The following is a 15,151-nucleotide window of genomic DNA, read 5'->3' on the forward strand; positions in this document are numbered from 1 at the left end:
CCACAAGCACTAACATTTGTTGAGAAGGTTGATAATTATATAACAATGGTCACCACTTTCAAATGGCCAAATATTTAATCGGTGATTATATTTTCCTTTAATTCCTTTCGTTGATGCTAAACAGAAGTGGGATTTATATTTATCAGTAGGTACATCAATTTATTCAAAGTATGGTTTCATAATAGAAATAAGGATATAACAGTTTGTAGTAGTGACGAAAAATGAGCTGAAGGAGAAGAAGGTAATATTTATCGGTAGGGCGATGATTTAAGATGGTGTTAGTGGTTATGGAGGTGGGTCTCGAAATAGAAAGTGGTTGTGGTTGTAGTATAGTTTGCTGAATCGAATTAGAAACAAAAAGACGATTGTACATATGGGTTGGATATGATCTTGAGTCGATTTACACAGAGAAAAGATCAAGGTTGTGTTCGGGTTTTCATCCCCAGCATGTAAGTATATGTGATTTATATAAATAAGTTTGATGTTTAGGGGTTTAATTCATTGATAGATACTTAATGGGTTTAGAACATTTGGTGATGACCGTGAGGTGGTGACTTTGATTCTTTTTAATAAAAATAGAAACACGAGTGTGATGATTTCAAATGGGTTGTTTTAACATGAATTCATGACGACAAAAAAAATGCAACGTGGGTGATGAGTTTCAGGTGGTTCTCGTTTTGTGTTTTTTACGAAGATGATGGTAGGGTGGTGATTTAAATGGTTTTAAGGGTGAGAATATGTCGACAGGATCATTCCTTTACGAATAAACCAGAAAGAAAACGTTAAAATCCTACAACTGATTTTTGGAAGCTGATGTAAAATTCAAACATAATTTGTACAACCAAATAAACAAGGATCAATTACCTACAGTTCTTGGAAAATGATAGACAACAGCATACATACTAAATTTCTGTATTTATGTTTATGTAAAATTTTGTACGTATGTATATATATATCTTGTATTTATATATGTCTTTGTATCTGTGTTTGAATTTTATTTACATACATTATCTATATTCAGTATATGCTTTTGTATTTAGTTAAACTGTATTTATATCTTTATACTTAATATTAGTAGTTAATAATTATATTAATAATTAAACTCATATTTATAATAATAATACTAACAATAATAATAATAATAATAATAATAATAATAATAATAATAATAATAATAATAATAATAATAATAATAATAAATGATAGTTTTTATAATAATACCATATACTATTTTATTTATACAAATGGATTAAATCATATAAGTTCCTATTTCAAATTAATATATATATATATATATATATATATATATATTTAAATATCTATGTATTTATTCACAGATAGTGGTTCGTGAGCCGTCAGGAATAGGCAAAGGTTAATTGAATATATGGATATCGTTTCAAAATTTTCTAGACTCAGAATTTCAGATTTTTGCTTATCGTGTCGGAAATATGTAAAGATTAAGGTTTAAATTTGGTCGGAAATTTCCGGGTCGTTACAGGAACGAACCATTAAATCAGAATCTTCTAGTGATTCAGATTCAACAAATTCAATTATGGAAAATCTAGAGCCTTTAAGTATGGAAGACCGAATGAGAGCTAAACGCACTGGCCAAGGTCACGCAATTACTCATCCTGACATTAATGCGCCAGATTATGAAATCAAAGGACAAATTCTACACATGGTGACTAATCAATGCCAATTTAGTGGTGCACCGAAGGAAGATCCAAATGAACATCTTCGTACCTTTAATAGGATCTGCACACTATTTAAAATCCGAGAAGTTGAAGATGAACAGATATATCTCATGTTATTTCCCTGGACTTTAAAGGGAGAAGCCAAAGATTGGTTGGAATTGTTACCTGAAGGGGCGATTGATACATGGGACGTTTTAGTTGAAAATTTTCTTAAACAATTCTTTCCAGCATCTAAAGCCGTAAGACTTTAAGGAGAAATTGTTACGTTCACACAGAAACCAAACGAAACTCTATATGAGGCGTGGACAAGATTTGGAAAGTTATTGAGAGGATGTCCGCAACATGGTTTAGACACCTGTCAAATAGTACAAATATTCTACCAAGGATGCGACATCACTACAAGGAAAGACATAGATATTGCAGCTGGTGGTTCTATTATGAAGAAAACCGAAACTGATGCTTACAAAATTATTGATAACACTGCTTCCCACTCACATGAGTGGCACCAAGAAAAAGATATCGTTAGATCATCTAAAGCAGCTAGAGCTGATTCTAGCCATGACTTAGATTCCATTTCAGCAAAGATAGATGCTGTCGAGAGACGAATGGAAAAGATGACTAAAGATATTCACTCAATACGAATTAGTTGTGAGCAGTGTGGAGGACCACATTTGACAAAAGATTGTCTCAGTATTGAATTAACAATGGAACAAAGAGAGAATGTTTCATATCTAAACCAAAGGCCTGGAAATAATTATCAGAATAATTATCAACCGCCAAGACCAATTTACAATCAAAACCAGAATTATAATCGAAATATTCCATACAACAATCAACAAGGTCCTAGCAATCAACAAGTATCCAATAATACTTACAATCAGCAAAGACCTAATTTTCAAAACAAACCACCACAAACTGATGATAAAAAGCCGAATTTAGAAGATATGATCACGAAGCTAGTTGAAACTCAAACGCAGGTTTTCACATCTCAGAAACAAACTAATGAACAAAATGCTCAAGCATTTAGAAATCAACAAGCTTCTGTTCAAAATTTGGAACAAGAAGTAAGTAATCTAGCAAGGTTAATAGGTGAAAGAAAACCGAGAAGTTTACCTAGTGATACAAATGCAAACCCCCGGAATGAAACAGCTAAAGTCATTACCACAAGAAGTGGTACAACACTTAAACTACCTGAAATACCTGTAACTTCTGATGAAGCTATTCCTACTCCACAAGAACCACAACCTGAACAAGATAAGGAAAAAGAACCGGTAGTTGAAAAGGTTAATGAAGATAACATGGTTAAGACAAAACCTTATGTTAAACCATACCAACCACCACTTCCTTACCCAAGTAAAATGAAAAAAGAGAAACTCGAAGCCGAGCAATCCAAATTCTTGGATATGTTTAAACAGATAAATGTAAATCTTCCTTTCATTGATGTAATTTCAGGAATGCCTAGATATGCTAAATTTCTGAAAGATCTAATAACAAATATAAAGAAAATGGAAGAACTCTCAGCCGTTACTATGAATGCTAATTGTTCAGCAGTGCTGTTGAATAAGATACCAGAAAAATTATCTGATCCAGGAAGTTTCACAATTCCATGTTTTCTGGGTAGTCTTAGTTCAATAGAAGCATTGGCAGACTTAGGTGCTAGTATAAATTTAATGTCGTATTCACTATACGCTAAACTAGACCTTGGAGAATTGAAACCAACAAGAATAAGTATACAACTAGCCGATAGATCAATAAAATATCCTATAGGGATAATGGAGAACATGCTAGTTAAAGTTGGTACTTTAGTATTTCCAGTAGATTTTGTTGTTCTGGACATGGAAGAAGATTCTCAAGTTCCTCTCGTATTAGGAAGACCATTCTTAAACACGGCTAAAGCAATGATAGACGTGTTTGGTAAGAAACTAACCCTAAGTATAGAGGACGAGAGTGTTACCTTTTCAGTTGATAGAGCAATACAACAACCGCAATCTGCAGATGATACATGTTATTATATTCAAACTATAGATTCACATGCAGAATTGTTAGAAGAATTTCCAGAATTACAAGGAACGGGAGAATGTTCTTTAGGAGAAGGAACTGAACCAATTGATGAAACTGAAATGTTAGCTACACTAATGGCTAATGGATATGAACCAACAACAGAAGAAATTCAAATGCTAAAAGAAGAAGACAGATATCGATATAAATCATCGATAGAAGAACCACCAACATTAGAGTTAAAGCCACTTCCAAACCATTTGGAATACGCTTATTTACATGGTGAATCTGAATTACCTGTAATAATATCGTCTTCTCTTACTGAAAATGAGAAATCACAACTCATTTCTGTGTTGAAAGCTCATAAACCAGCCATTGCATGGAAGATTCATGATATTAAAGGAATAAGTCCTTCGTATTGCACACATAAAATCCTTATGGAAGAAGATCATAAAACGTATGTGCAATGCCAACGAAGACTAAATCCTAATATGCAAGATGTAGTTAAGAAAGAAATTATTAAACTGCTAGATACAGGTTTAATTTATCCAATCTCTGATAGTCCATGGGTAAGCCCCGTTCAATGCGTGCCTAATAAAGGTGGCATGACTGTTATCACAAATGAGAAAAATGAGCTTATTCCTACTAGGACTGTAACAGGATGGCGTGTTTGTATTGATTATAGAAAATTAAATGACGCCACCAGAAAAGATCACTTTCCCTTACCTTTTATTGATCAAATGTTGGAAAGATTAGCCGGAAATAGTTACTATTGTTTTCTTGATGGTTTTTCCGGATATTTTCAAATTCCAATAGCACCCGAGGACCAAGAGAAAACCACGTTCACGTGCCCTTATGGTACTTTTGCTTACAAACGCATGCCATTTGGACTTTGCAACGCCCCTGCAACCTTTCAAAGGTGCATGATGGCGATTTTTCACGACATGATAGAAGAATGCATGGAAGTTTTCATGGATGACTTTTCAGTCTTCGGTGATACTTTTGAATCATGTCTAGTTAATCTGGAACGAATGCTTATTAGATGCGAACAATCAAATCTAGTTCTTAATTGGGAGAAATGTCATTTCATGGTTAAAGAAGGCATCGTTCTTGGACATAAAATCTCAAAGGAAGGAATTGAAGTGGATAGAGCTAAAGTAGATGTAATTGCTAAACTTCCACATCCCACCAATGTTAGAGGAGTTAGGAGTTTTCTAGGGCATGCCGGTTTTTAACGACGTTTTATAAAATATTTTTCTAAAATTGCCACTCCTATGAATAAACTCCTAGAAAAGGATGCTCCATTCATCTTTTCAGATGAATGTATCAAATCTTTTAATATTCTTAAAGAGAAACTCACTAATGCACCGATCATGATAACACCGAATTTGAATCTACCGTTTGAACTAATGTGCGATGCAAGTGATTTTGCAATGGGAGCCGTTTTAGGACAAAGGATTGAAAAACGATTTCAACCTATATATTATGCTAGTAAGACGTTACAAGGAGCACAAACAAATTACACAACTACTGAAAAAGAACTCCTTGCTATTGTCTTTGCTTTTGACAAATTTCATTCATATCTCGTTCTAGCAAAAACGGTGGTCTATACCGACCATTCTGCTCTTAGATACCTATTTTCGAAACAAGATGCCAAACCAAGATTAATCCGTTGGATCTTACTCTTACAAGAGTTCGATATTAAAATCCGAGATAAAAGAGGGGCAGAAAATCTCACCGCTGATCATCTTTCTCGTCTTGAAAATCCCGAATTAGAAGTTCTAAATGAATTGGCCATACAAGACAACTTTCCTGATGAATATCTATTGAAAATAGATTATAATGAAATACCATGGTTTGCAGACTATGCAAACTACTTAGTATGTGGATTCCTTGAAAAAAGATTATCGTACCAAAAACGAAAGAAATTCTTTAGTGATATAAAACATTATTTCTGGGAAGATCCACATCTGTTTAAAAGTTGTCCCGATGGAATAATACGCCGATGTGTATTCGGAGATGAAGCCAATCAAATCTTAAACCATTGTCACACATGACCAACAGGAGGGCATTATGGGCCTCAACTCACAGCAAGAAAAGTTTATGATGCTAGATTCTATTGGCCTACAATTTACAAAGACGCACACCTTCTTTGCAAATCCTGTGATGCTTGTCAAAGGGCCGGAAAAATAAGTCAACGTGATGAAATGCCACAAAATGTCATTCAAGTATGTGAAGTATTTGACATTTGGGGTATTGACTTTATGGGTTCATTTCCAAAATCTCATAATAATCTCTATATTCTCGTAGCCATTGATTATGTATCTAAATGGGCGGAAGCACAAGCTCTCCCAACTAACGATGCACGAGTTGTAGTCAACTTTTTAAAACGTCTTTTTGCAAGGATTGGAACACCGAAAGCTTTAATAAGTGATCGGGGTACTCATTTTTGTAATAATCAACTTGAGAAAGTTCTTAAAAGATATGGAGTAACTCATAAAATCTCCACTGCATATCATCCACAGACAAGTGGACAAGTTGAAAATACCAACCGAGCTTTAAAACGTATTCTAGAGAAAACCGTAGGAACAAATCCGAAGGAATGGTCCATTAAGTTGGAGGATGCACTCTGGGCTTTTAGAACAGCCTACAAAACTCCAATTGGAACCACACATTTTAGACTCATTTATGGAAAAGCATGTCATCTTCCAGTAGAAATTGAACACAAAGCATTTTGGGCTTTGAAGACATTTAATCTTGATTTACATGAAGCTGGACGTCTACGGTTAAGTCAATTAAACGAATTAGAAGAATTAAGACAAGAAGCATACGAAAATTCGTTAATCTATAAGGAAAGAACGAAGAAATGGTATGATAAAAGAATCAGAAGTTCAAAAGAATTCAAAGAAGGAGACAGAGTTCTTCTTTTCAATTCACGATTCAAGCTATTTCCTGGAAAATTGAAATCAAGATGGTATGGACCATTCATAGTCAAAAGAGTTTTCCCATACGGAACAGTAGAATTAATAAATTCAAATGGGATTGAATTTAAAGTTAATGGTCACAGAGTTAAACATTACATACATGGTCCGATGAAAGTTGACAACGAAGTTAATCACAATTTCGATACCACAGCTAACTAAGTGTGGGGAGAATCAAGTCTTTTAAGGATAATATGTATTTCTGTTAGAGTTAGATTTTCTGTTTTCGTGTAGTTCTCGAAAATGGAACCTGAATGGTCTTTCCCTAGCAGACCCTAAAGAACTAGTCTTCTCCCCCCATTCTGAATTTTTATTTTTTTTAGGTTTTTACGAAATGAAGACTTCCTGTGAACTAAACCATGGTCTAATGCTACACGCTTTGATCACTAAACGTAATAATGACACACTTCCAAGTGAAATAGTATCATTAATCAGAGGTAAATTGGACGGAGTAAGAAAAGAATCCAGATGCGAAGATAATAAGTCGCAATTTGGTAAAGGAAAATCAAAATCCGCAGTGAAAAGAAGAGCACGACACCTTGAAAAATGTCACAAATGCGGAAAATGGTCACACGAAGGTAAATGTTCAAATAATCAAACCTATTCAAACACCGAATTTGTTACTTTATGCAGAGATGGACCGTTCATATGTTTAGAAAAAAAAACATTAAATGCTCGAGGTTACGCCTATGTAGCCATGGAAAACCAATTAGTCCGACTATCTTATGAGTGGGCTAGAGTATATCACTAAGAAATCTATTTCACAGGTAAGTTTGTACAGTTTTTATTTTTATTTTTATTTTTATTTTTAACCTTTTGATAATAAACGCTAATTTGTTCGCTATAAAGTATTAAATTGGTATTCGATGAAATTAGGTCTTGCGACCGAAATTATTGATATCATACAAAAATTTATTTCATCACTGCAAAATTTAACGTTTATTCTTAAGGTATAAATATTTTTAATCAATCAACCCAAAATATTTCAAAAATTCGTCATGAGTTAAATTAGGTCATGGAACCGAAATTACTTTACCGAAAAGAGGGCGCATATTTTTGATAATATTTGATTGATTAAAGTGGAATAAAAGACAAAAAAAATTTAATTTTATTTTTACCATGTTTTTAAAATTAATATATAAAAATTAAATTAATATTGTAAACTTCTTTAAAATTGTAAATATTTGAAAAATTAATCTTTTTAATATAAGTTTGTATGTAAAAAAATATATAATATAAGTTTGGTGTGAATTTTTAAAATATGAATTTTTAATTTTATGCATTTTAAATTTAAGTTTGGTGTGAATTTAAAAACAAAAATTTACTTTGTTTCGTTAAGTTAAAAATATGATTTTTAAAATTCGTCGTAAGTTGAAGACTAGGTCTTTGAACCGAAATTGCTTTACCCGAGGGAGGGACGAGAACTTTTATTATCATTATTTTTAATCTTATTGAATTAAAGTATGCCAAAAACATTAAAAAAACCCAAAAATCTTTGCTTTTAAAAAACTGCGCTTTAAATAGATAAATTTTAAAATTTTGTCAAGGGACGGACTAGGACATCGATCCGAAACGACCTCGTCCTAAAAACCAAGGAAAACAAAATTTTAAATTTATTTTATATTTATTTTATAAGTTAAAGATATATAAAAAAAAACGCCGCGACTCGCGGAGTTTGTAAGGGTCAAACACCGCAACTCGCGGAGGACCAAAAATACAGAAAAAAATAAAAACGCTGGAACTGATCAGTCCACACCACCCACACCAAAATATACTGCGAAAAATCCCGAAAAAGCACTCTAAAAATCGAAATTTTTCACCATTTTTCATCATATTTTTTACTAAAATCATGTTGAGAAGGATGCTATCAAGGAATTACTCAAGGAAAACGGTAAATTTCTACACCTAAACACCATTTAATCCGAAAATTAGTGTTCTTGAGCAATTTTATACCCAATTTGATTTTGATGCTTTTTAGTGTAATTATGCTTAAATTGCTTATGTATTATGCTTGTATAACCTAGATTGATGCTATTTAACATGATTAGAAGCCTTAAACTTCAAATTTTGAGTAATTTAAGGTTTGTGTTCTTGAGCAAATTTGGGGCTTTTTGATATAAACAGGTTATGGCCGATATTTTTCATGAATTGTTGCTAAATTAAGTAGTGTAATATGTTTAGGTAGTTAAATGATCCAAACTTTGATCCTAAACATGATTTTTAGAGATTAAAGTGGACTTTTTAGGCGAAAATTCATGAACTTGATTTATTTGATACATTTGCCAATTGAGACTTGTTTAATTGTTAGTAATGACTATTTTGACATGTTATTTAAGTTAAATGCTTATGAGATTTGTATACATTTTCATATGTGCTTATTTGGAAAAGTGTAGAATTGTGAAAAATTGTGAAAATGTGTATAAGTTTAATTTTGATTTAACATGTTATTGTGATTGTTTTAAGTTGTTATTTTGCTGACACTAATGCATATTTGGATGCACAAAAATTGTGTTTGATGTGTTTTGCAGACTGAAAGTGGTGAATCTTCATCCCAAGCTCGCAATGCTCCTCCTGAGAATGCAGAACAACAGGAGGTTGATAACTATTACAAACAAGATATACTTCATCCAGTTATGACATTTTCAGATATGCACGTGGAAAATTTGCACCCGAACTTGAGATTAGACAGATGTTGGATAGATTATCCAAAATACCAAAGGGGCTTGCATACTCTTCATTCTAAAGCTGTTGAAGTACCTAGGGTAATAGAATGGGAACCGTTAGAAGCTGTAGAATTGGCCGGGCCAATTAGAGAATTACTTACTCAGAGGTATGGTAATTCTACTTTTAACGATTGGGTACGATTATTCAACATGCGTAGACCTGTATATAAAGTATGGTGTGAAGAATTATTGTGTAGTATAGAAATAAATGATCGGGTAGCTAGTTTAACCGATCGTTCTTTTATTAGATTTTTGTTAGGAGGTTCGATGCGCCACATGTCTCTACTAGACATGGCTCAGGCCTTACGTATATATACGCCTGAGGAGCTAGCATCTGCCGATTGTCGAGGGTTGATACTAAATGGTAGGAAAATTGATGAAAATTTTGATACCCATGGTGTATGGAGTCAAATGACTAGCCATCACCGATTTAAAGGGGAAAATTACTCTTATTTGGATATAGATAGAGCTGAATTAAGAGTAATTCACAGGTTTTTAGCCAATTCGATTACACAACGAGGTAAGAATAAGGAAAAGGTAAATGAACAGGATTTGTTTTACCACATGTGTATTCGAGACCCACAAAGCGCTGTAAGTATACCGTATTGTGTGGGTTATTATTTATCAGCTATGGTTAAGGGGATGAGACCGCACAGTATAATAGGAGGTGGTATATTTATTACATTAATTGTTGAGTATCTCAATGTGGATATAAGTCGGGGGGGATTATTAATCGAAGAACCAGAACCCCACGATACAATTGGTTTAAATGTATATCATGGTGCTAAAGTTTTGAAGAGGCGAAATAACGCCGCAGTAGCCTATAATGGAAGACATCCACAGGTTGAGAGAAATCAACAGCCAGGTAATGTGGGAGGGGGAAATGAAATGACAGAAATGCAAAGGTTTATAGCTTCACAAGAGTATGAAAATGCTAGACATCGAGAATTTGAAGAATGGCAAGTTCATCAAAACCAAATCATAGCTCATTGCCAACATGTAGGTAGAAACTATATTCCTACTCCAACGCCCATATTCCCTCCCTGGTCTATAGAGATGCAACCAATGTATCCTACTTATAACCCAGCTGAAGCATTTTATAACACATACGGTTATGCATGGAACCCCTACTGGTATCAGTAACAACCCTAGTTTATTTAGTTTTATTTATTTTATTTTTGTAATATTACTACATTTAAGCACTTATGTTGATATTGTAATAGTTTTTATAATTTTCTAACTTTTATTTTTAGATTTTAATAATTTTTGAATGTGGGGTAATATACCAAACTTCAAAAATATGTATATATATTTGCAGTTTATCTTATGTACACAACAGGGTAAAACAACGCATTTTCAAAGACTGGCATTAAGTTCAGCAAAAGCTACTAATTTTGACGACAAGATGAAAAATAAATGTGATGTAACAACAAGACGGAATGAACAAATGATGTGCACCATTTATCATTCAACACAAACAACAATATGTTTGGAAACTTTGGTAAAATTTAATCATTTTTCTGCGCTAATCACCCTCAATAATTTAAATTGTTACTGATTTCTTGCAAATGAGGGCATTGCAAGATCTTAAGTGTGGGAAGGGGTTAAATTCTTTCGGATTTTTAAAATTTTTATCTTAAACACTTGGTTACCATTAAAAATACTAGTAAAGCAGTAGTTGTATTAGAATCTAGTGCTCTCTGATAACAAAGAACAGCCCTAGTCTTATATACTGACTACCCAATTCTAGTAAAATTTTTCAAAATTTTCAATTAAATGAACTCAAAATCATGTTTATACATATTTATGAACAATAAAACTAGGTCTTAACACCAAAATTATTGTTACCTCGGAAAGGACATAAATTGAGAAACAAACCAAAATGTTAGAATTCATTTAAAATGGAATAGAGGAGAACAAAAAGGAAAAATAAAAGCCAAGTGTGGGAAAATTCACCAAGTTATTTTAAACATATGTCACATATTTCTGTAACAAATAATTAAAGATACTTTTGCTTTGGACTAAACTAAACAGTTTTACCCGATTTACTGTAAGAAAGATGGATCTACACGATGAATCTATTCCATCATTTAAAAGGAAGTAAAGTCTTCCGAAAAAGAAACGCGCTTCTTGATTTAGGTCATAAAGTTGTCTTCTAGACCAGCTGTAGGTTGACGAAAAATCTAGAAAAGTCATCTCTAAAATCAGCAGGAAATCCACGGACCTCAGCATCAAACAGGGTCGCCAAGTGGTCAGATTTATCCTAACCATGAGAAGGATTTATCTCGTACAATGGGAGGGACACCGTGCAAATTAGCTGGATAAGACTAATGAATCAGATCCCCAGAAAGGATAATCTCCTTAAAGATCAAAAATCAGCTTTTAAGACTAATATTACTCAATCCTTGAGATTGACCTTAAAGATTGAGAATTCAAACTCATGGAATTCAATTATATCTAAACTCGAGCTTGAACGAGAAAATATTTTGATCAAAATTACAAACCGATTTGTTTTCTGAAAACCCATTTTCAATGCGTTCATTACCATTGAACGTAAAATCCTAGGAATTCACCTGGAATTCATTAGGTCACCTGAACCAAATCGGGTGTCAACCGTAAGAACGGTGGTTGCATAGCATGGTCAAAGACAGGACCTTGTGCCAGACCGAAAAATTATAAGGGTGAGCTTTACTATTACTCCTACAAAGGATAGTAATTGCGTCCGACACGTTATAGACCATAATTAAAAGCATGTCAGGGGACATTGCCTTAACAGTTGCTTGTTCAACGCTTTCCTTTACAACCGGACGGTAGTTTACCGAAAGGTAATATACGGGACAAGTAAACTGGACGTGTTGCTTTCCTAATACAAGGTTAGCAAGTGGGTGACACAAAACCGCAAGTTTTGAGCTAAAATTTTCAAATCTGAAACCCACCAAACCCATAAAAACAATTTGCAAACACCGGTGAAGGGTTATTCCGGAAAACTTATCTAGGGTAAAAGCTAGATTTAATTTTCAAAAAGATCAAATGTTTTTATAAAGATCCAATTTCCTTAATGGATCTAAATTTTCATAAGTCATGTGAGACTGTAAACCACATCGTTACTACCATTGTTTTTACCGCCGTAAAGAAATCACCGATGTACAAAGTGTGAAGAATAAAGAAGTGATTCTAGTATTTCAAAACTATATTGCTTGAGGACAAGTAACACTCAAGTGTGGGAATATTTGATAATGCTAAAAACGAACATATATTTCATAGCATTATTCCTCAAGAAAGACAAGCTTTTAGTTGCAATTGTTCTATTTACAAGTGATATTCGTTTAAATAATAAAAGGTGAAGACAAAAGACAGATTCGACGAATTGAAGACGCAAACGACCAAAAAGCTCAAAAGTACAAAATACAATCAAAAAGGTTCCAATTATTGATGAGAAACGTCTCAAAATTACAAGAGTACAAGATTCAAAACGCAAAGTACAAGATATTAAATTGTACGTAAGGACGTTCGAAAATCCGGAACTGGGACTAGAGTCAACTCTCAACGCTCGACGCAACGGACTAAAAATTACAAGTTAACTATGTATATAAATATAATATAATATAATATATAATTAATTATATAAATTATATATATATTATATTTATATAATAAACCGTCGGCAGACTAAGATCCAAATTGGAGTGAGCTGGAATTTCAAACTCCGCGACTCGCGGAGTTTGAAGAGCAAAAATGCCGCGAGTTGCGGAACATCCAAATTCGAAAATCCCTATAAAAGGCAACACATTCTGATCGTTTTTAATATCATATATCCATCCTCTCTATATCTATACGTAATATTTATATTTATAATTTATATTTTAATTTTAATTTTAATTTTAATTTTAATTCTAATAATAAGGGTATGTTAGCAAATGTTGTAAGGGTGTAAGTCGAAATTCTGTCCGTGTAACGCTACGCTATTTTTAATCATTGTAAGTTATATTCAACCTTTTTTATTTAATGTCTCGTAGCTAAGTTATTATTATGCTTATTTAATCCGAAGTAATCATGATGTTGGGCTAAAAATATTAAAATTGGGTAATTGGGCTTTGTACCATAATTGGGGTTTGGACAAAAGAACGACACTTGTGGAAATTAAACTATGGGCTATTAATGGGCTTTATATTTGTTTAACTAAATGATAGTTTGTTAATTTTAATATAAAGATTTATAATTGGACGTCCCTATAAATAACCATATACACTCGATCGGACACGATAGACGGGGTATTTATATGTACGAATAATCGTTCATTTAACCGGACACGTGAATGGATTAATAGTCTATGGAATTATTAAAACAGGGGTAAAATTATGTACAAGGACACTTGGCGTAATTGTTAACAAAGTATTAAAACCTTGGATTACACGCAGTCGATATCCTGGTGTAATTATTAAACATAGTATTAAAACCTTGTTACAATTCGAATCCCCAATTAGTTGGAATATTTGACTTCGGGTATAAGGATAATTTGACGAGGATACTCGCACTTTATATTTATGACTGATGGACTGTTATGGACAAAAACCAGACGGACATATTAAATAATCCAGGACAAAGGACAATTAACCCATGGGCATAAAACTAAAATTAACACGTCAAACATCATGATTACGGAAGTTTAAATAAGCATAATTCTTTTATTTCATATTTAATTTCCTTTATTTTATATTTAATTGCACTTCTAATTATCGCACTTTTATTTATTGTTATTGTATTTAATTGCACTTTTAATTATCGTACTTTTTAATTATCGCAATTTTATTTTATCGCACTTTTATTTATTGCAATTTCATTATCGTTATTTATTTTACGCTTTAAATTAAGTCTTGTATTTATTTTTAATATTTTACATTAGGTTTCAACTGCGACTTAAGTTTTTAAAATCGACAAACCGGTCATTAAAAGGTAAAAACCCCCTTTATAATAATAATATTACTTATATATATATTTGTATTTTTATAAAATAAAACTAATATAGCGTTAAGCTTTGTTTAAAGATTTTTGTTCCCTGTAGAACGAACCGGACTTACTAAAAACTACACTACTGTACGATTAGGTACACTGCCTATAAGTGTTGTAGCAAGGTTTAAGTATATCCATTCTATAAATAAATAAATATCTTGTGTAAAATTGTATCGTATTTAATAGTTTTTCATAGTAAAATATAAGCTATTTCATATACACCTCGCATAACATCAATGACGGATCTCAAATCAAAAGATGTTAGGGTTAGAAATTGACCATAGACGAAGATAAACGATGATGTTTATGATGTATCTACACTTGTACTTTCTTCAAATCAAAAGCTTGAATAGATCCAGAGAGCTTAAATTGATCGTCAGAAATCCGTTTAAATTTTTTGATTCAATGGTAGCTGTTGTATAAAATGTAGATGAAACGATGATTGATGTTTAATTAACTAACTACATGTACGATCGATTGAAGTTGAAAACATTAGGGTTCGTGGATGTATGTATTATTAGTTCGTGAGACTCTTATCAATTACTGGTTGGGTATTTTGATTAAATGGCATGTGTTGTAGTTTATAATTTAATTAAAGGGTATTATAGTCTTTTTAATGAATGATTAGCTAATTAATTTTTTTTTTGTTAGCTAATTGTGTAAATGAATGGTTGTGATCAAATCTTAGAAATCATCCATCATTAAGGACTAAGCTATATTAATTAGGAGAGATATTGCTCCTTAT

Source organism: Rutidosis leptorrhynchoides, chromosome 3 (genome assembly GCF_046630445.1).
Source record: "Rutidosis leptorrhynchoides isolate AG116_Rl617_1_P2 chromosome 3, CSIRO_AGI_Rlap_v1, whole genome shotgun sequence".
NCBI classification, from domain to species: Eukaryota; Viridiplantae; Streptophyta; class Magnoliopsida; order Asterales; family Asteraceae; genus Rutidosis; species Rutidosis leptorrhynchoides.